Source organism: Pleurodeles waltl, chromosome 7, assembly GCF_031143425.1.
Source record: "Pleurodeles waltl isolate 20211129_DDA chromosome 7, aPleWal1.hap1.20221129, whole genome shotgun sequence".
NCBI lineage: Eukaryota > Metazoa > Chordata > Amphibia > Caudata > Salamandridae > Pleurodeles > Pleurodeles waltl.
This window is the reverse complement of record NC_090446.1, coordinates 790474781-790498070: the sequence shown is the minus strand read 5'-3', so window position 1 is coordinate 790498070 and position 23290 is coordinate 790474781. Positions and strand designations below refer to the sequence as shown.

Here is a 23290-nt window from a genome sequence, read left to right as displayed (position 1 = left end):
ACTCCTCTTTTTTTGGATGAGTGCAGACATTTCGGTCTCTAGTCTTTGCTTCCTTTCAATTTCAGTGAGCCATGAGTTAGATGTGACTCTGGTGATTTTTTTTCATACCAGAAGGCTCTCATACCGGTTCTCTTTTCTTCACTGCCTGCACCTCAACGTCAATGAACTTCACCTCTGTGTCTGACATCTCTTCTCCTGCTTTCTCAGCAACATTATCTTCCTCTTCGCTCGAGAGTCCCTGGTCTCTCAAAGAAGGTGTTGTCTGCTGGTTCTGCATGCTGTGGTGAGCCCTTCTCCGTCTCTCCCTAACCCTCAGCGTTTTCAGTGTAAATGTCGAGAAAGAGTTGCAGTCCTCACTTCGGTGATCCATGGGGAAACAAAGGTTGCAGGCTGGGTACATATCCTTTTGAGAAAACTTGTGGTGGCAGTTCTTACAAAACAAACTATGTTTTCTCCATCTAGGCTCTTCAGGGAGCCCCCTGAAAGGGCAGTTTACAAAGTTCTTCTTGTTGAACTTTCCTTCTTTAGTTTTCCTCTCAGGTTACTGTGACGATGTTGTATACAAATCCAGTACATTTTTCTGTGTTTTTTCAACTTTTTCGTCACAATGTACTTCTCTGTGTTGGAGATCCTTCAGCAGGCTTTCAGATACAATGGCAGAAAAAAAGAGAACCTGAATACGGCGACCAAAGGTGGGGCTTCCGGAGAAAGCACAACGTCACAAGGGATACCAAATGGAGGCACCTTCGACACCCACAAAAAAAAAAAGAGGAAGGACTACGCAAACAAAAAACTAAAAAGGACTACAAAATACAGGAGAATTCCGGAGCCAACCACTAAATGGCGGAATAATGCACAGCTTGCGAATCGAGAAAAGATTCATACTGCAAAGCCATAACAATTACTCATTAGCTTATACACACACGTCCAGGCGTGGGAACAGATCAAAGCTCTCAGCGACACCATATTACCATGCGAGAAAACTGTAAATGGGGGAAGAATATACTATAAGTACTTCCAGATGGCCCTTAGTTTTATGCTGTACCAACATCATGGGACCAGCCAACCTCAGCGTCTCTGTAAATCCCAAGTGCTAGGCTGAGTAGGGACCTTAGATTCAACTCCAGTGCAGTAGTTTGCCTTGTACCTCCTCAAGTTCTCATTTAGCCAGGTCAGTCTATCAAAGAAATACGAATGATGAAAGGAGCTCATGTCTGGTTAAAAAACATTTAATAAGTGACTTCTTTCAATTAAGTCCTGATATTGTCAGGTAGCTAAAGCTCTCAAAATGAGGCACCATTCATTGATGTAGGAGGTACTTAAGGGGTCATACCCAAGATGAATTAACATCAGAAACAAGAGTCTACTGGATGCAGTCAGTGAAGGATCAAAAGGTGCATCCTTGGTCAGCTTTTGACTTTTGGGTAAAAGTACCAGTAACTTACCTTCGGTAACGAAATATCTGGTAGAGACATTCTAATTGCAGATTCCTTACCTTAGACTTTCCCCCAGGCGTCAGACTGGATCCGGAGATTTTTCTTTGAGCAATACCCTAGCGTGTGGGTAGGTGGTGTCGGTCGGCTCCTGGGGTGTCATTGGCATCGTAGTTGCCGTGATGACATAGGGAGTAGTACATAGATACCGCCTCATTGCAGTGACGTTAGTTTCTTTTCATGACTTTCCATGCCAAAGCGCAGAGCCACTAAGAACACTAAGATTGGTGCGCCAGAGCTAAGGACCTGAAGGGAGAATCCCTGTCCCTAAAAATCAGTTCGCAAGCGGGGAGGATGGGTGGACGTGGTAAGGAATCTGCAACTAGAATGTCTTTAGCAGATATTTCGTTACCGAAGGTAACTTGTACATTAGATAGAGAATTCCAGTTGCAGATTCCTTACCTTAGAATAGATACCTAAGCAATGCCATCCTCTGAGGTGGGCTGCGAACCAAGATCAAACTAGAAAGTCCTGCAGGACCGAATGACCAAAGAAGCCGACCTGACTGTCCAGGCAGTAGGGTTTAGCAAACGTGTGCAGGGGATGCTCACCTAGCTGCCTGGCAGATATCCAGGTCAGGAACTTCGCATGCTAACGCAGTGGAAGCAGCAGTCGCTCTGGAGGAGTGAGCGTGCAAGCCCTCAGGGAGTTGCTTCTTGGCCAAAGCATAGCACATCTTGATGCAAAGAAGTACCCATCAAGAGATGGTACATTTTGCACCACCTTCCCTTTCTTCGCACCCACACCCCCGATAAAGATGATCAGCCACCTGGAAATATCTAGTACGATTAAGATAGAACGTGAACGCTCTTTTTGGGTCCAGATGGAGTCTCTCCTCCTCTTGGGAAGGATGTGGGGGTGCGTAAAAAGTAGGCAGGGTGATGGAATGGCCTACATGAAAAGGCCTAACAACCTTGGGAAGGAAGTAAGCCTTAGTGCAGAACACCACTTTGTCAGGGTGCACAGACAAGAACGGAGGTTTGGACAAAAGGGCCTGAAGCTCACTCACCCAGCAAGCAGAAGTGATGGCAAAGACAGTCTTGAAAGTGAGGAGCCATTAAGGGCAATTGTGCATCGCCTCAAAGGGGATACACATTAAGGAAGGACAAGACTGAGGTCCCACTGAGGCATGATAAATGGAGTGGGAGGAAATAAATGGGTGAGACCTTTTAGAAATCTAATCACAATAGGAGATTTAAAGAGTGAGGGCTGATCAGGTAACCTAAGAAAGGCCAAAATGGCAGATAAATACCCTTTAAGGGTCCCCAAAACAGAGCCCTGCTGGGCCAAAGATAGAATCAACAAAAGAACCTCAGATAGAGGGGCACAGAGGGAATCAACAGATTTGTTGGGCCACCATGCCACAAATTTATGCTGACAGGCAGATACCGTTTTGGTGGAGGGACGACTTGCTGCCAAGATAACTTCACAGACTTCGGGTGGAAGGTTAAAAGTCAACTGTCGCCGCTCAATCTCCACGCATGACGGCAGAGATTGGACAAGTTCAAGTGGAGAAACATCCACTGCTGCAACAGAAGATCTGCCAGAAGAGGTAGTCTGAGTGGAGGATCGCTGGACATACTCAATAGCTCTGGATACCATACCATCCGTGCTCAGTCCGGAGCCACCAAGATGGCTTGGGCCCGTCGTTCCTGATCTTCTTGAGAACTCTGGGCAGAAGTGGTATTGGCGGACAGGCATAAAGGAGGCCGGAGTTCCACTCGAGACGAAAAGCGTCTCCGAGCGCGTGCCACCTTGGAAGCTCCAATGCGCAAAACAGCTAACCTTGCGCATTCTATGCGGAGGCGAACAGATCTAACCAAGGCTCTCCCCACTGCTGAAAGAGACCTTGCGCAACCTCCGGATGGAGACATAAGTCGTGATCGGCTGTGCATCAAAGGCTGAGTTCATCCGCTCTGGCGTTGCGAGAACTAGCCAGATGTTGAACCACCAGAGTAATGCCCTGATGTTCCAGCCATGTCCAGAGGCGTAGTACCTCCTGACAAAGGGTCCAGTACCCTACTTCGCCCTGTTTGTTGTAGTACCACATGGCAGTATTGTCCGTGAACACCTGCACTAGTTTCCCTTTGAGAGAGGGAAGAAATGCTTTCAACACAAGCCTGATCGCCTGGAGTTCCAGAAGATTGATATGGAGTCCAGACTCCGCCAGAGACCAGAGGTCTCTGATCTCCACCTCTCCCATGTGGCAGGCCCAACCCAGAAGCGACGCATCTGTTACTATAGATAGATCTGGCTGGGGAAGGGAGAGGGATCTGCCATGGACCCAATGTGGATTTGAAAGCCACCACTACATGTCTTTCGCAGTGCCCTCTGAGATCTGGACCATGTAGGAGAGATTCCCCTGATGCTGCGCCCACTTGAACTTCAAGTCCCACTACAGAGCCATATGCCACCTGACGTGTCACTAGAAGTATGCAGGAGGCCACGAGGCCCAGCAGCCTCACAGTCTCACCAAAACCCAAGACAGAGGCTGAAAAATCAGAATCATAGCCTGAATATCTCGCTTTTCAGGAGGATAAGCCTGAAACTGTACTGTGTCCAGAACAGCGCAGATGAAATAGTGTCTGAGAGGGAGTCAGGTGTGATTTCGGCACGTTGATAGTGAACCCCAGCGTGTGCAGGAAGCTCGCTGTAGTCTGAAGGTGGGAGGAGACTTTCTGAGGCGAGTCCACCTTTAACAGCCAGTCGTCAAGGTAGGGAAAGACTGACATCTCTAACCTGCGCAGATAAGCTGCAACCACCGCTGGTAAGGCCGAAGGGGAGCATGGTAAACTGATAGTGCTCGTGACCTACCACAAATCATGGGTAACGTCTGTGGGCATGCAGGATGGGGATGTGGAAATAAGCGTCCTGCAAGTCCAACGCTACCATCCACTCTCCTGGGTCCAAGGCAGACAGAACCTGAGCCAGGGTGAGCATTTTGAATTTCTCCTTCTTGAGGAAGTAGTTGAGGTCCCGAAGGTCTAGGATAGGACATAAGCCCTTGCCCTTTTTCGGCACCAGAAAGTAGCAGGAATAACTACTACGACCTACATCTGGCACGGGGACTTTCTCTATAGCTCCTTTGGCCAAGAGAGCTGCGACTTCCTGGTGGAGAAGTGTCAAATGATCCTCTGGAAATTGGCTGAGTGATGAAGGCATGGCCGGTGGGGCAGATTAAAAAGGGGGGGAATATTCCTTTCGAGCTATCTGCAAAACCCACCTGTCAGTAGTGATGGGTTCCCAGTGGGGCAGGTGATGGCGAATCCTGCCGCCAACTGGATTGGAGTGAGGGGAAGGACGAGGGGGGGATTTGGAGGCAGGGGTGGACTGGGCAGACCTCTGGTTCCCTGTTCCACGCCCACGTGAGATTCTGCATCCCTGGCCACGCAGCAGCTGAACAGCATGGGTGGCACGTGGCTGGGTACGACAGGGAGCCCCTTCCGTGGCCACGAAAGGGGCAAAAAGCGGACTGCTTGGGGTGAGGGGCAGCAGAAAGACCAAGGGACGAGTCGTAGCCCGGAGATCCTTGAATCCCTCCAAGGCCGAGTCCGCTTGGTCTCCGAGACGTGAGCCATTAAAGGGCATGTCCATGAGAGACTGCTGGACATCCCCCGAAAAACCAGATGTACGCAGCCAGGCGTGGCATCTCAAGATCACCATCGTAGCAACGGATCTGCCCAGAGAGTTGGTCGTGTCCAGCCCACATAGGATCATGAACTTTGCGGCATCTCTCCCATTGTTGACAGTTTGGGAGACGATAACATGGGCTTCCTCCGGTATTTGCAGCAGAACGTGCGCAACGGTATCCCACAGAGAGTGGGTATAGTGGCCTAAAAGACATGCAGTGTTCACGGACCACAGCGTGAGACTGGAAGGAAGAAAACATCTTCTTCCCAAATTGTTCCAGCCTTTTTGATTTCCTATCCAGGGGTGTGGAAGGTAATGCGCCTGAGAAAGAGGAAGCCTGGATGACAAGACTCTCAGGCGTGGGGTGTTGGGACAGGAATTTAGGGTCATTCCAGGCAGGCCTGTGGCGCATGGCCTCATAGAACTAAGTTGGGCGGGGGTCGCTCCAGCTCCCGGAAATTCGGGGAAGCGCAGAGCGGACCCAGAATTAGGCTCAGAGGATGGAGGCCTTGAGCGTCAACGCTCCTCCCACCTCACATCAGGGCGAAGGGACCGCTTTGACGACTTCTTACCTGTGCCGAAGATTTGGAGGAGACAAATGGTGGTGGCTCTGCGTACAGTCTTGAGATCTTCCTCTCGAGCGAGACCGGGACCCACTCGGAGTTGAGCGCCAGGCTGCCAGGAGCTTGAGAGAACGCTCCCTGAGGCCATCGGGTGCATGGTCCGGCACTCTGAGCACAACTTTGGGTCTTTTTTGCGCTCCAGGCCCCAAAAAGAAACCAGATGCGGATCCGTCACAGACATCATGCAGTGACAGTCCTCGCATGGCTTGAAACCAGTCTTCGGGGACATCTCGACGCACCAAAAACCTTGACAAAACATTCATACTTGGTTAAAAAGAGACCAGGGTAGCTCTCTTCGGATCAGCACATGGCGTGAAAAGAACTGACGTCATTGTGCTGAGGCGGCGTCTATGTACTACTCCTGTCGTCATCCCGGCGAAAACAAAGCCGACGCCCGCGGAGTCGACGGACACCTCCTACCGACACACAAGGGTATTGCTCGAAGAAAAATCTCCAGATCCAGACTGACGCCTAGGGGAAATTCTAAGGTAAGGAATCTGCAACTAGAAGTCTCTACCAGATAAAGGAAACACATGCTTTAAATCCAGTTAGTTGGAACATGCAATGCTTATTTTCAGCCGGTGGCCCACTGGTCATTTTTGGGGCCTGGCACACATTTTTCCTGACTGGACATTTCCCAAGAGCAAGACAGAGAAAACACAGAAAGGGAAAAGGAGGAAAAACAAAATGGAAAAACTGCAGAAACCTGCAAGAGTGAGAAAAAGGGGAGGGGTGTCTGTGCAGCCTAGGACATTTATTAGCGCTGGATGCAGGCCTTTGATCAGAGGTTTTGGCACTGGCACTCATTCTGTTACAAATGAAGCACCGAGAACATGCATAGGAGTCCAAGAACGGAGAGAGAAGTGAAGCTATAGGGCAAGGATTTCAGAATGAAGTTGGGTAAAATAGGCAAATGTGTCAAATAATAAGGATGTATCTGCCAAGAAACTGGCAGCGTTAATGAGTCAGCCCCAGCTCCCTCAGCAAAAGGAAAAGAACTAATATAAAGGAAAGTCAGGTGGGAAGATTAGGGAGTAGCAGCAAGGCCATACCAAAATCCATATCCCAGCCTTTTCTCTCTGCTGTGCAAAATCTCTTCATTTACCATTTTACAGAAGATTAAACTTGGAAACGTTGAGGGAAGGGAAAGCGCAGTTGTGACTTTTGTTTCATGTTGCAACAAAGATGTTGCAGTTATTGTCCAATGGAAGGATGCATCCATTTAATATTAATCCATTCCATCAGGGTTAACGTTAGAAAGCATTATAAGCCAATTTATTTGAAAAACACCAAGTTCAAACGTTTTTTTATTAAGCACATTCCACAGTACAAAGCTTTAGATCATAAACAATATCTGTACAATTTAACAGTTTCAATATGCTGTCCATACACAAACTTTTTTCCAAACAGATAATTGGCAAACATAATTACAAATTCGAATTAGGCTACCCCCAGTGCTTTAAACAATAACAGCAGTTGTCCAATTATAACAAGCAAAAAAAGTCCACAGTGCAGCCAGGGACCACTACTATTAATTCCAGGCGTCAGAGTTCCATGGGTGCCAATCACAAGGCCAACAAGTATACTACATTTAATACAATCAAATCTTAGATTGCATGTTCAGTTCAAATATTCCCTAAAGGGAAAAAATGATTTTCATCTCATACATGCACAAGGGACGACTCATTTGTTAGAAGGACAGACACCATTGACAGTGCAGTATAATAGTGTCTGGATATAAAAGAAAGAAAATAAGACACTTAAAAATGACCATCAAGCTTACCACACGGTAGAGTATGTGGATAGTTATTACAACACTTGTACATCTTTCCTAACAGATTTACGTTCTCCAAGAAATGTACAAAGCAACAAATTGTAAAAGAAATTTTCAAAGATAAAAAAAAAAAGAAACTTTGATCCCAGCACCGTTTTTTACTTCAAATAAAGAGTGTAACTGAATTGCAACTAATAGTGCGTGTGAGCCTAATTTAGAAGGACACTCATAGGAACAATGTCTGACTATCTAAAGATAGAATGGACTTAACAGTGATCTTAATACTTCATAACACTCCAGACAGATATGAAATATGAGGACAAAAGGTGTTGCTGAAAAATGAACATGAACAGATAAATGGTAATATATTGTGCTTGTGTGTTTCCTCCAATTACACCTGCAATCATAGAATATGCATGTTTTAGGCACTCTTATTTTAGTGCTATGGAAACTCATCACAGAAAAATACTGCATACAGAATGAAAACATACATCTCTAATGACCAATAGTATTTAAGTGTTGAAGAATGCATTAGCATTAGGACTGTCTTTCTGTGAGTATTTTAAAATATTAATGTGGAAAGAGAAAAGAATTGGGACGATACGTTTATGGCAATTTTAATCTTTACATAAAAGAACAAACACTGATCAGGCTTAAACCACAGCAAATGTGTTAACTGTGATACAGATGTCATTTTAATGGTTATGAATGCCAATGATACTGACTGCTTTCAATCCCACCCCACAGATTTTTCCACCCCACCGACAAAAAAAATTGTTACTATATATATAAATAAATTTTAAAAAGACCTATGGTAAGTACTGCAGCACAAAATATAAACAGAACATAAATTAAACATTATTTAAGTTTTAAAAAGCTTGGAATTACAATTTAAAACATGTTGTTCCATTACAAATCCTAATGAATACTGAAAACCTCCATATTGAGGCATATTTCTAGGTCAGTGATATTAACCTCTCGATGCCAGAAGCTGGAATTTCTCAATGCCAAGAACATATTTATAAATTAGCACTTGGAATACTTTGACTCCCAACACCTAGAGGGTTGAACGATTATGTACATTATATCTACATGCGTATATCTGAATTGCAGAGGCAAGCACACATTTTAGAACACCAAACAAAGAAAAGGAGGACGGCTGTAGTACAGAGCAAAGACTTTTGAAAAAAGACAAGACAAAGCTATACAATTAGTTCTCGATTATTGACTTTTGTAGGTACATTAATCTTTAAATAAAGAAATAGTGATGCAGTAAATAAAAGTAAACTACATTTCACTAACTGGCTGAGATTTGTTCTAGATGTTCCACATACAAAGAAAGGCTTCGATTTTCAATTGAGTGGAGAGAAGAAACGACGCTGCAAGCAAAAGTTCTGTACAGTACTTTCTGGATATGTGTTTGGCACCCAAACTTCACCGGAGAATGTTTTTCTTTGAAGTCTCAGACAAAAGTGCAAAGCAATATAAATTAGGCCAAGTCTTTTCTTGACTAGATTTACTTCTGGAAAACGGGCAACTGGTTCAGTTTTCTGTAAGCAGTTTTACAGTTGAAGCTTTGGATTATTCAAGTGAATGGGGAGGACCCTCATGTTCAACTATCTGAAGTCAAAACTGTAGTAAATGCTTCCAAGGCCTCAATGGGAAGTGGTGCAGCAAAGATAACAAAGAATCTGACTGAAGAATTGGGCTGCTTTATATTTGTACAGCATCCTTAACCAGTTCCAACTCTGATGTGTTTTGAATCAACATCGTCAGACATGTAGTAGCCACATATCCAGTAGTTCACGATTGTGGGACCCTGAAAATGCGATAATAAAAAAAATATATATCAACATTGGATTACCATTATATAAACACACAAAATGTCTGAAATCAACCTCACATTTGACCTAATATAGTTTATTATTAAACAGAAGGCCATCATTATTCAGATATAATTATACACTAGTACATTAAATCACAAAAGGGGAAGAACTCCTATGATCAACATTGTGTCAGTTACATACTTGTTATTTTTGTAGCTCCAAGAAGCTGACTTACACCTTTTTCATTTTTAGTTTTAAAATTTCAGTTAAAATCTCTCTATGGCTTCACGAAAAAACTAATTAGCACAATATCAACTGAACAAATGATATTCAAAGTCTTATGAAGCCACTATAAATCGTCAATATACCTCAATGTATGTTCATAATAACTGAAATTATTGCAAAATACAATACAAAACGGATTATTCCTTTTACACTCTGAACCAATGCGCATTTTGAAAAAGCTGCACTATTTGCAATGTTAGGAACAAGTCCATCTTTAAGTCTTGCGGAAAGCTTGCAAAATCACTAACAGGAATGCTTAGAGATATTCTCAGGTTGATGCGGCTCAAGGGTAACGATAGCTATTTGTCTGCACTCAGCATGATGTTTCTGCTTACTAATCATACAGAATCAAACTGACCAATAAACAAACTCTAAGGCCAAAGAAAAATGATAACAGGACCCTGAACGTATTTCAAATGTAGACAAACGTACAGGTTGTCTGTATCTAGCACATGCCTGCGGGCATCTATGAAGGGTCTGTTTCCCTCTGATTGTCTGGGATCTACCTTGCACTGCTCCTAGCTTACTACATGGAACACAGACCATGGCTATCAGCCTCCAGCACATTTATATGATTTGCTCACTTTTTGCTTACTGGTGGACTATGTAGTAGATCTGTCATGATGCATTTGGCTATTACATCCCTGTGGGCTGCTCACCTTGGTCTCCTGAGTGGACTCTTCAGATCATTTACCATAGCAGACTATACCATATAAGGAGTGCACTTTGTTCAGCATGCAATAATTTGAAATTCTCTTGCCCCACTGGATATTTTCCACCTTGATACAATGCAAAAGTTCCCGAGGCACAGTGCATGCAGGAACATATGATCCAAATGACCAGATCCTATTTCAGCTGGGCATTTGCATGCTGCTAGCAAAAGGAATTGGTTTTTCTGCTTTCCATAATTACCATATAGATTTTCCATCAATAGCCTCTATTTTCCAAGCACACACACAAGCTAGATCAAATGAATGATGATTTCTCAGATGGAACATAAAAAAGGTCCTCCAGCTTAGGAATGTATTTTTCAGCATGGCTGTGAAAAGCTAAGGTAGATAGACCTCTGATTCCCCTTATCAGGTTGTCTTGATTTTCAAGACTAAAATAATTATTTTAGACAATCAATATAGAGTATTTACTTTGACTAAGATGATAAACATTGCTTCTTCTGCACTGTCTCGGGTTTGGCACGCTCTACAAAATGTGAATAAAATATGCTCTTGATGCCTATACCAGGAGCACACAAACAAAAATGATGGATGGAATGCGGAACCAATCAAACATCCACCCCAAGTCACAGATCTGGGTTTAATCCATCAATTCCTTTGCTCACCATGCCACCCTAGTGGTGCTATGCCACCAGATTCAAGCTAGCCTGGCTGATGGTGGGTGATACCCTGAAACCGATCCCAGGATGCGTGATTCTGGTCCACGGAGGACCTGGCAGTTTGGGCTGGACTGTTCCCATGGGGAACGGGGTCAAGACCGACTTGCATATGGCTGGGTCCAAACTGGAATGCCAAGGCAAGGAAAAAAGTGATCGATTAAACCCAGATCTGTGACTGGGGGGTGAATGTTTGATATGGTCTACATTCCATCTATCAACTGTTCTTTTTGCGTTTGGCATCCCAAGTGGGAACGGTATGCCTAGACATGGGTTCCATGCTAGCTCTGCCACCACATTCAAGCTAGCCTGGCTAATGAAGGGTGATACCCTGAAACCGGTCCAAGGATGCTGGTTTCTGGTCCACCAAGGAACTGGCCTGGCAGTTCGGGCTGGACTTTACCCATGGGGAACAGGGTAGTGACTGATTTGCATATGGCTAGGTCCAAACTGGAATGGCAAGCAAAAAAAACAGATGGATTAAACCCAGATCTGTGGGGGGGGGGGGAGGGGTGAATGTTTGATTTGTGCTGCATTCCGTCCATCATCTGTTTTTGCAAATACCAGGAGCACAGCAGGAGATAGCAAAACAGTTGTCTTCTTTCATGGCAATGTGTCCCTCTGGCCTATATTTGAGATATTTTCTGTGGGAATTTAACATGACTTGCTTGAAAATGGTTCTAGGTGGGAGATACTTGCCTTTCCTGTTATGGAAACTATCTAAAGTGTATTCTCTTGCGTGAGTGTTGACAGATTGGAAAAAAAATACATTACTTAACTGTAACTGCAGTTATCCAGTATTGGTATCTTCCTTAGATTCATATGCTTGAATCATTCCTAGTCGTTGAAGTGGGAGTCCCACGGTACCATGGTAAAGCAGTATCTAGAACTACCATAGGCTATAATGGTACTGGGCCATCAGTCTGATAGCCTATGTCCTTTTTATAAAAACACAACAACAAAAAAAGGACAAAACGTGAACAGCCACCAATCAGAAGCAGTCACCCTGTAGAGCACTACCAAAAGAGGCAGAATCTATCAGATTTTCGAGCACAAATGGAAATAACATCCCTAGTCATGATGGGAGCCTCTCAGGGGAGGAAAGCGAGTCACATGTGAATCTATGAAAAATACCAATACTGGATAACTGCAGTTACGGGCAAGTAAATTATTTTCTTATCCAGTATTGGATCTTTCATAGATTCACAGGCTTAAATCAGAATAGCAAGCAGTATTGTAGGTAACTAATGTATCCTTAGAGGATGGTGGGTAAAAGCAATACGCTTTCATAGTAAACCATACAAGATGTAAATATGTATATTGATGTTGTAGGAAGTTGGCTCTGTATGTACTATTTCAAAGTAAGAAATAGCATGCACAGAGTCCAAGGGTTCCCCTTAGAGGTAAGATAGTGGCAAAAAGAGATAATTCTAATGCTCTATTTTGTGGTAGTGTGGTCGAGCAGTAGGCTTATCAGAGGGTAGTGTTAAGCATTTGTTGTACACACACAAGCAATAAATGAGGAACACACACTCCGAGACAATTCCAGGCCAATAGGTTTTTGTATAGAAAAATATCTTTTCTTAGTTTATTTTAAGAACCACAGGTTCAAGATTTACAAACAATACTTTAAATGAAAGGTATTTCACTTAGGAACTTTGAATTAGCAAAATAGCATATACAGTTTTCACACAAATGACATATAGCTATTTTAAAACTAGACAGTGCAATTTTCAACGGTTCCTGGGGGTGGTAAGTGTTTGTTAGTTTTTGCAGGTAAGCAAACCACCGATGGGGTTCAAAGTTGGGTCCAAGGTAGGCCACCGTTGGGGGGTTCAGGGCAACCCCAAAGTTACCACACAAGCAGCTCAGGACCGGTCAGGTGCAGAGATCAAAGTGGTGCCCAAAACGCATAGGCTTCAATGGAGAAGGGGGTGCCCCTGTTCCAGTCGGCCAGCAGGTAAGTACCCATGTCTTCGGAGGGCAGACCAGGGGGGTTTTGTAGGGCACCGGGGAGGACACAAGTCAGCACAGAAAGTCACCCTCAGCGGCACGGGGGCGGCCGGGTGCAGTGTGCAAACAGGCGTCGGGTTCGCAATAGGATTCAATGGGAGACCAAGGGGTCTCTTCAGCGATGCAGGCGGGAGGGGGGGGAAGAGGGGGGCTCCTCGGGGTAGCCACCACCTGGGCAAGGGAGAGTGCCACCTGGGGGTCAGATCCTTCAGGTCCTGGGGGATGCGGGTGCAGAGTCTCTACCAGGCGTCGGGTCTTTGAAGCAGGCAGTCGCAGTCAGGGGGAGCCTCGGGATTCCCTCTGCAGGCGTCGCTGTGGGGGCTCAACTCTGGCTACTCACGGTCTCGTAGTCGCCAGGGAGTCCTCCCTGTGGTGTTTGTTCTCCACAAGTCGAGCCGGGGGCGTCGGGTGCAGAGTGCAAAGTCTCACGCTTCCAGCGGGAAACGTGTGTTGTTTCAAAGTTGCTTCTTGTTGCAAAGTTGCAGTCTTTGGGGATCAGAGCCGCTGTCCTCTGGAGTTGTTGGTCCTTCTAGATGCAGGGTAGTCCTCTGAGGCTTCAGAGGTTGATGGACCCTGTGGAATGCGTCGCTGGAGCAGTGTCTTTAGAAGTGGGGAGACAGGCCGGTAGGTCTGGGGCCAAAGCAGTTGGTATCTCCGTCTTCTCTGCAGGTTTTCAGCTCAGCAGTCCTTCTTAGGTTGCAGGAATCTATCTTGCTGTGTTCTGGGAGCCCCTAAATACTCAATTTAGGGGTGTGTTTAGGTCTGGGGGGTTAGTAGCCAATGGCTACTAGCCCTGAGGGTGGCTACACACTCTTTGTGTCTCCTCCCTGAGGGGAGGGGGGCACATTCCTATCCCTATTGGGGGAATCCTCCATCTGCAAGATGGAGGATTTCTAAAAGTCAGAGTCACCTCAGCTCAGGACACCTTAGGGGCTGTCCTGACTGGCCAGTGACGACTCCTTGTTTTTCTCATTATCTCCTCTGGCCTTGCCGCCCAAAGTTGTGCCGTGGCCAGAGGGGGCGGGCAACTCCACTAGCTGGAGTACCCTGGGGTGTTGTAACAAAGGGGGTGAGCCTTTGAGGCTCACCGCCAGGTGTTACAGTTCCTGCAGGGGGAGGTGAGAAGCACCTCCACCCAGTACAGGCTTTGTTACGATTCACAGAGTGACAAAGGCACTCTCCCCATGTGGCCAGCAACATGTCTCGTGTGTGGCAGGCTGCTAAAACTAGTCAGCCTACACTGGTAGTCGGTTAAGGTTTCAGGGGGCACCTCTAAGGTGCCCTCTGGGGTGTATGTTACACTAAAATGTACACTGGCATCAGTGTGCATTTATTGTGCTGAGAAGTTTGATACCAAACTTCACAGTTTTCAGTGTAGCCATTATGGTGCTGTGGAGTTCGTGCATGACAGACTCCCAGACCATACACTCTTATGGCTACCCTGCACTTACAATGTCTAAGGTTTTGCTTAGACACTGTAGGGGCATAGTCCTAATGCACTTATGCCCTCACCTATGGTATAGTGCACCCTGCCTTAGGGCTGTAAGGCCTGCTAGAGGGGTGACTTATTTATACCTATAGGCAGTGTGAGGTTGGCATGGCACCCTGAGGGGAGCGCCAAGTCGACTTAGTCTTTTTATCCCCACTAGCACACACAAGCTGGCAAGCAGTGTGTGTGCTGAGTGAGGGGTCCCCAGGGTGGCATAAGACATGGTGCAGCCCTTAGAGGCCTTCCCTGGCATCAGGGCCCTTGGTACCAGAGGTACCAGTTACAAGGGACTTATCTGGATGCCAGGGTGTGCCAATTGTGGAAACAAAAGTACAGGTTAGAGAAAGAACACTGGTGCTGGGGCCTGATTAGCAGGCCTCAGCACACTTTCAAATCATAACTTGGCATCGGCAAAGGCAAAAAGTCAGGGGGTAACCATGCCAAGGAGGCATTTCCTTACAGATGTACATGGAAATCATAACGATTCATGTCTAAAACCTTTACATAAACATTAATAGGGCAATCAAGCATGAATATACAGTAATTTGACAAGCATTTGAATTTAATATGAGTAGAACACCTCTATTAAAAGACTCAACTTTATTGCAATAGATGGCATAATACCACTTGACCCACTGGTGCATTGCTACAGTGTGTAGATTACAGGCTGTAGACTGCATGAACGAATGGGTGCTGTTCCACCTTGCAGCACGGCATATCTTCTCAAGTGGTATGCCTGCAAATAGAGCAGCTGCAGTGGATACTACTCAGAGAGCGACTTAAGCTTTTCTTACAAGGGGGTTTTCCCGCTTTGGAATGGCAAAACTGAATTGTTGCCCAGGGATCGAAACATCCACTCGACCACTTGCATTGGCAAGTCTTACTTCATCAGGTTGAGCTATTTTACTCTTCTGGCGAGTTAACACTGAACAGGTGTTCTGGTCAGTTGAAAAGTGGAGGGGCAATAAGATGCCTTTAAATCTTGTTCTTATGTCACATTTGGTCTGTGTTCACAGACAGTTTAAAAGTCAGTTTTTCTTACAATTAATTTTGCTTCTGACCGCAGAGTTCCAGGACTTTGTAAGGTGAACTGTGACCTGCTGCTTAGAATGTAAAATAAAAGGATAAAGGGTGCCAGGTTTTTCCTAACACAAAACATTTAAATGACTAAGTCAACTGTGAAAACATTTCAAAATATATTTCAGTGGTTGTGAAAGCCCTTTTTTATATTTCTGTGATGAAAAACTATTTTAATAGGATGAAAACAAATCAGAATACTTTACATGTTGATGTGCAAAGGATATGTTTTCCAAAACCCAATTTTCACAGATTATTAATACACTATTTAGTTTTATCATTAAAGCTGCAAGTTAGTGGTTAGGTTTGTGGACATTTCTTGAAAAGTTACTGAGTGTAGATGACAATATGTTACCACACTATGGTTTAGTAATATATTTATTTAAATTCAGTGTTGAAACAAACTGAGTAACACTCCTGCCCTGATGGCAATGTTGTTAGTAAACAAAGATGTCCGAGGTTATGTGGGCTAGACCTCATGGATATATGGGCTAGATTCTTGTGATTCAAGCAGCAAACTTTAGTCTACTTAATCAAACAAGAGGTTTTTTTTTTTATGTACTGCAGAAATACTGAGATCACATATTTGAAGGTGAAATTGTATGTGAGAATTAAGAAAAATCAGACTCTGTAAACTATTTGCCTAGGATCACACAATTTGAGACCTGTTTACAGGTCAAGTACATTGCAGTTAGGTCGAGTAGATAATTTAAGGAACTCGACCTGTAGGTCTAGTAACATTTTAATGATTTTTTTAGCCTTGTTGCCGAAATTTATCTGGCTATTGTTGCTTTCGTCACTGCAGTCCCTTGATGCCCTTACCCATAAGAGACTAGCAGTTGATGTGTTTTGTGAATAAGCTTGTTACGGTGAAGGTAAAATTTGAGACATTGTTTAATGTCAAATGTGTGGAGAGTCCTTTCAGCATGTGTGGCAGGATTGGGAAAAAAATGTTCGAAGAAATGACCGGTTTGTTAACATGAAATTGAGAATGTACCTTCAGAATGAGTTTTGGGTTTGTTCTGAGAAGTACAAACTCGCCTGTAAAATGTAAGAAAGGCTCTTGGGTAGTGAAGGCTTATATCTCACTAACCCTTCTGGTAGATGTGAGAGCGAGTAACAGTGCAACATTTCATGTGAAGAACTTTAATTCTGCCTTATGAATGGGTTCGAAAGGAGACTTCATTAATTGCTATAAGACCACATTGAGATGTCACTCCGGGGGAGGAGCTTGCACCTACTGGAAAGCTCTGAAAAACCCCTTTATAAATTGCTTAATGTGTCTGGTTAAAAAGAGACAGAGTCTGTGAAGAGCACCTATACCTTGAAATTGCGATTAGGTGGACTTTGACTGATGCATGAGCAAGGCCAAATTTGGCCAGCGAGAGAAGTTATGGCAAAATCTGTTCAAGAGAGGCTTCGAACAGGTATAATCATTTTGTTGACACCAGAAACTGAATCTTTTCGATTTTAACCTGTAGGTCTTGTTTGCGTCTTTCCATTCTTGCTTTGGATATAATCTCTATGTATACTTGAGTGATGTTCAAGTCTCGAAATTCACAGAATTCAGGTAAATACAGGGAAGCTGGTTCCAGGTGTAATATTTGGCCCTGGTTCATTGACATGAGTATTCATATTTTTGGAAGGTGTAAAGGACTGGTCAGTGAGAGGAGAATGAGTTCCGTGTACCAGTCAGTGCTTAACTTGTGTTGGTGATTTCCAGTGCTGGGCACCAGCATTTATTTTTGAGGGCCGGCACTTATTTTTCTGCCTCAAGCATTTATTGTGAGCAAAAAACAAATATAGGAAAGATTGAGGAAGAGAAAAATGAAAAAGAGACTCAAAGGGAGAAAGCAGAAAGGTGCACGAGTGAGCTGTAAATGAAATTAAAGAGGCCCGAGTTAGCTTCAGGATTGCGCTACCTCAGTATTCCATGGTTGCACATTCAATTGAAGCAGCTGTTTGTTCCAGAGGAGGGCTTTGGGAACCGACCCACTTTTATTTACAAATTAGGCAGTGGTATCAGTGTTGCCTGGGCCACTTGGGAGTGATCAGGCTGAGGAGACAGGGCTCCACTTTTATCTTGGGGAGGACCTTGGGAATTAATGGGAAGCAGGGAAAAGCGTATGCTTGAATTCCGGACCACTGCATCAAAAGGGCATTCCCCCAAGACCTCAGAGGGAGGGAGTATCAATTGGCGTAGAACTGGCATTTGGTATTGTTCCCTGAAGCGAAGCAAAGCGATCCAGTGTTGGTTTACCCCACTGCGAGAATATTTTGTCAAGTTGATGCTGGTCCAGCTCACACTGATGGAAGTTGTCTATGGCTCAGCTGAGGGTGTCGGCAAGGGTGTTGTGTACTCCCAAAACGTGTTTGGCTGTCAGGGATGTCTTATGGGCTGTGAGCCAACTCTAAAGCTCTTGGGCTTCGTGAGAAAGTGTTAGAAATTTGGTTCCTCCTAGCCGGTTGATGTAATGCATGCTGTCCTTATGGACCAGCACTGAGGATCCTGCTATTTTTGGGAGAAAAGTTTGCGGGTGAGAAAGATAGCTTTCAGTTCCAGGCTGTTGATGTGCATATTCTGTTGATGTAACAACCACTTTCCTTGGATCTGTAGGTCCTGTAAGTGGCCTCACCAGCCATCCATTTAAGCAACCGTGGCAATGACAAAGTTGGGAACCAACGGCATAAACGTGAGACCTTGTGCTAGATGAGGCCTATGAGACTACAATGCTAGCGTGTCTGACATCTTTGGTGTTATGGCAAGTCCTCGAAAGAACCTTGCGAAGAGATCCAATGTAGCTGCAGTTCTTCTTGTAATGGTTTTTATTTTGAGGCGTGCAAAAGGGACTAGGTTGATTGCCGAAGAGATCATCCCCAGGAGCAACTTGAACAGTCTCACTGAAACATACTTTATTCTTGATATTTTTGAGCTGAGTCTGCTAGCCTCTTTTGCCTTTCATGGGAGATTTATGCTTTGTTCTGAACTGTATCTAGATAGACCAAAAGAAATGTCATCCTATGATTGGGAGTGGTTAAGAACTTTCGCCAAGTCACGGTGAGACCCAGTTTGAGAAACAACTACAGGCAGGCATTCGTGGCGGTGACAGCTTGCTTTGGATTTGAAGCTTTTAGCAGCCAGTTTTCTAACCTTGTTTTCTGAGAGCAGCTGCCACAGGAGCCAAGCACTTGGTAAATATGCGAAGGGCTGATTTGAGGCCAAATGGAAGAACTCTGAATTGGTAAGGGGTACCAGCTACAGTGAAACTGAGGTTATCTGCTGTGCTTGGGATGAATGGGGATATGGGACTATACATCTTCTAGGTCTGGAGAGGTCATGAGGTCCACAATGGTCAACAGGTGAGGGATGTCAGAGAGTAATCATCCGAAAGCATTGTTTGTGGAGGAACTTGTTTAGCGTCCTGAGATTTAGGATAAGTCTCCATTCCCCACATTTCTTGCATTTGAGGAAAAAATGGGAGTAGAATCCTTTCCCCTTCTGAGCTAATGGATCACCCTCTAATGCCCCCTTGGCAAGCATTAGGGCTTCTTTCTGTAATAAGTGAAGATAAGGGGTGCGTGATCCCCTGGGTGGATTTTTTGATTGTCTTTCCATAAATTCCAAGGTATAGCCAAAGGTCACAAGTTCCAGTACCTATTCGTTTGATGTCACCCTCTCCCAGTGATACAGGAAATTTGAGATGTTCGCACCTACGGGGTGAGGAGAAGGTGGCATAGCTGGTACCTGGATGGGGTAATTGCTTGTGACCTGTGTCTCTGCTCTGATGTGACTGTTTTCGGCGTGGTCCTTATTTAGAGAAACCTGCTGTGGGTATGCTTGTTGGCGCGTTGACCTGTACGGAGGCTGATCACACTAATACTGCTGGAAGCATTGATATCCGCAGCTGTAGGTGGAGAAACCACAACAATGCGCCCCACGAAAGGGAACCTTCTGTACTGCAGGATTTTGAGGGATTTGGCCATGTCCGTCTTAATGAAAAGGAGAACTTCATCGGTGTGCTTGCCAAACAGTGTGCCCCTATCATTAAGCTATATCCAGAATTTTAGACTGCACTTCAGGTCTGAATGAAGTTGTCGTAAGACAGCTGCACATGCCAGTTGCTGGATTCCTGTGGAGGCAATTGTAGGAAGTTGGCTCTGTATGTGCTATTTCAAAGTAAGGAATAGCATGCACAGAGTCCAAGGGTTCCCCTTAGAGGTAAAATAGTGGTAAAAATAGATAATACTAATGCTCTATTTTGTGGTAGTGTGGTCGAGCAGTAGGCTTATCCAAGGAGTAGTGTTAAGCATTTGTTGTACATACACATAGACAATAAATGAGGTACACACACTCAGAGACAAATCCAGCCAATAGGTTTTTATATAGAAAAATATCTTTTCTTAGTTTATTTTAAGAACCACAGGTTCAAATTCTACATGTAATAGCTCATTCGAAAGGTATTGCAGGTAAGTACTTTAGGAACTTCAAATCATCAAAATTGCATGTATACTTTTCAAGTTATTGACAAATAGCTGTTTTAAAAGTGGACACTTAGTGCAATTTTCACAGTTCCTAGGGGAGGTAAGTATTTGTTAGTTTTACCAGGTAAGTAAGACACTTACAGGGTTCAGTTCTTGGTCCAAGGTAGCCCACCGTTGGGGGTTCAGAGCAACCCCAAAGTCACCACACCAGCAGCTCAGGGCCGGTCAGGTGCAGAGTTCAAAGTGGTGCCCAAAACACCTAGGCTAGAATGGAGAGAAGGGGGTGCCCCGGTTCCGGTCTGCTTGCAGGTAAGTACCCGCGTCTTCGGAGGGCAGACCAGGGGGGTTTTGTAGGGCACCGGGGGGGACACAAGTCCACACAGAAATTTCACCCTCAGCGGCGCGGGGGCGGCCGGGTGCAGTGTAGAAACAAGCGTCGGGTTCGCAATGTTAGTCTATGAGAGATCTCGGGATCTCTTCAGCGCTGCAGGCAGGCAAGGGGGGGGTTCCTCGGGGAAACCTCCACTTGGGCAAGGGAGAGGGACTCCTGGGGGTCGCTTCTCCAGTGAAAGTCCGGTCCTTCAGGTCCTGGGGGCTGCGGGTGCAGGGTCTCTCCCAGGCGTCGGGACTTTAGATTCAAAGAGTCGCGGTCAGGGGAAGCCTCGGGATTCCCTCTGCAGGCGGCGCTGTGGGGGCTCAGGGGGGACAGGTTTTGGTACTCACAGTATCAGAGTAGTCCTGGGGTCCCTCCTGAGGGGTTGGATCGCCACCAGCCGAGTCGGGGTCGCCGGGTGCAGTGTTGCAAGTCTCACGCTTCTTGCGGGGAGCTTGCAGAGTTCTTTAAAGCTGCTGGAAACAAAGTTGCAGCTTTTCTTGGAGCAGGTCCGCTGTCCTCGGGAGTTTCTTGTCTTTTCGAAGCAGGGGCAGTCCTCAGAGGATGTCGAGGTCGCTGGTCCCTTTGGAAGGCGTCGCTGGAGCAGGATCTTTGGAAGGCAGGAGACAGGCCGGTGAGTTTCTGGAGCCAAGGCAGTTGTCGTCTTCTGGTCTTCCGCTGCAGGGGTTTCAGCTAGGCAGTCCTTCTTCTTGTAGTTGCAGGAATCTAATTTTCTAGGGTTCAGGGTAGCCCTTAAATACTAAATTTAAGGGCGTGTTTAGGTCTGGGGGGTTAGTAGCCAATGGCTACTAGCCCTGAGGGTGGGTACACCCTCTTTGTGCCTCCTCCCAAGGGGAGGGGGTCACAATCCTAACCCTATTGGGGGAATCCTCCATCTGCAAGATGGAGGATTTCTAAAAGTTAGAGTCACCTCAGCTCAGGACACCTTAGGGGCTGTCCTGACTGGCCAGTGACTCCTCCTTGTTATTCTCATTATTTTCTCCGGCCTTGCCGCCAAAAGTGGGGCCTGGCCGGAGGGGGCGGGCAACTCCACTAGCTGGAGTGTCCTGCTGGGTTGGCACAAAGGAGGTGAGCCTTTGAGGCTCACCGCCAGGTGTGACAATTCCTGCCTGGGAGAGGTGTTAGCATCTCCACCCAGTGCAGGCTTTGTTACTGGCCTCAGAGTGACAAAGGCACTCTCCCCATGGGGCCAGCAACATGTCTCGGTTTGTGGCAGGCTGCTAAAACTAGTCAGCCTACACAGATAGTCGGTTAAGTTTCAGGGGGCACCTCTAAGGTGCCCTCTGTGGTGTATTTTACAATAAAATGTACACTGGCATCAGTGTGCATTTATTGTGCTGAGAAGTTTGATACCAAACTTCCCAGTTTTCAGTGTAGCCATTATGGTGCTGTGGAGTTCGTGTTTGACAGACTCCCAGACCATATACTCTTATGGCTACCCTGCACTTACAATGTCTAAGGTTTTATTTAGACACTGTAGGGGTATCATGCTCATGCACTGGTACCCTCACCTATGGTATAGTGCACCCTGCCTTAGGGCTGTAAGGCCTGCTAGAGGGGTGTCTTACCTATACTGCATAGGCAGTGAGAGGCTGGCATGGCACCCTGAGGGGAGTGCCATGTCGACTTACTCGTTTTGTCCTCACTAGCACACACAAGCTGGCAAGCAGTGTGTCTGTGCTGAGTGAGAGGTCTCCAGGGTGGCATAAGACATGCTGCAGCCCTTAGAGACCTTCCTTGGCATCAGGGCCCTTGGTACTTGAAGTACCAGTTACAAGGGACTTATCTGGATGCCAGGGTCTGCCAATTGTGGATACAAAAGTACAGGTTAGGGAAAGAACACTGGTGCTGGGGCCTGGTTAGCAGGCCTCAGCACACTTTCAATTGTAAACATAGCATCAGCAAAGGCAAAAAGTCAGGGGGCAACCATGCCAAGGAGGCATTTCCTTACACAACCCCCCCCCAAACGAAAGAGGATGAGACTAACCTTTCCCAAGAGAGTCTTCATTTTCTAAGTGGAAGAACCTGGAAAGGCCATCTGCATTGGCATGGGCAGTCCCAGGTCTGTGTTCCACTATAAAGTCCATTCCCTGTAGGGAGATGGACCACCTCAACAGTTTAGGATTTTCACCTTTCATTTGCATCAGCCATTTGAGAGGTCTGTGGTCAGTTTGAACTAGGAAGTGAGTCCCAAAGAGGTATGGTCTCAGCTTCTTCAGGGACCAGACCACAGCAAAGGCCTCCCTCTCAATGGCACTCCAACGCTGCTCCCTGGGGAGTAACCTCCTGCTAATGAAAGCAACAGGCTGGTCAAGGCCATCATCATTTGTTTGGGACAAAACTGCCCCTATCCCATGTTCAGAGGCATCAGTCTGCACAATGAACTGCTTAGAATAATCTGGAGCTTTGAGAACTGGTGCTGAGCACATTGCCTGTTTCAGGGTGTCAAAGGCCTGTTGGCAGTCCACAGTCCAGTTCACTTTCTTGGGCATTTTCTTGGAGGTGAGCTCAGTGAGGGCTGTCACAATGGATCCATACCCCTTCACAAACCTCCTGTAGTACCCAGTCAAGCCAAGGAATGCCCTGACTTGAGTCTGGGTTTTTGGAGCTACCCAGTCCAGAATAGTCTGGATCTTGGGTTGGAGTGGTTGAACTTGGCCTCCACCTACAAGGTGTCCCAAGTAAACCACAGTTCCCTGCCCTATCTGGCATTTGGATGCCTTGATAGAGAGGCCTGCAGATTGCAGAGCCTTCAAAACCTTCCTCAGGTGGACCAGGTGATCCTGCCAGGTGGAGCTAAAGACAGCAATATCATCA

The 23290-nt window shown here is 45.7% G+C and overlaps 1 protein-coding gene across 4 annotated transcripts in view; it reads right to left on the bottom strand.

Annotated features, from left to right (window-relative positions):
- Nucleotides 1-7035: 7035 nt before the first annotated feature.
- Nucleotides 7036-23290, bottom strand: part of FBXW11 (F-box and WD repeat domain containing 11) — a 486480-nt gene continuing 470225 nt past the window's right edge. For all 4 annotated transcript variants that reach the window (XM_069199326.1, XM_069199329.1, XM_069199328.1 and 1 more), the window contains one exon: nt 7036-9339. The gene's annotated coding sequence lies outside the window, so the exon portion shown is untranslated. The remainder of the gene's footprint in view (nt 9340-23290) is intronic.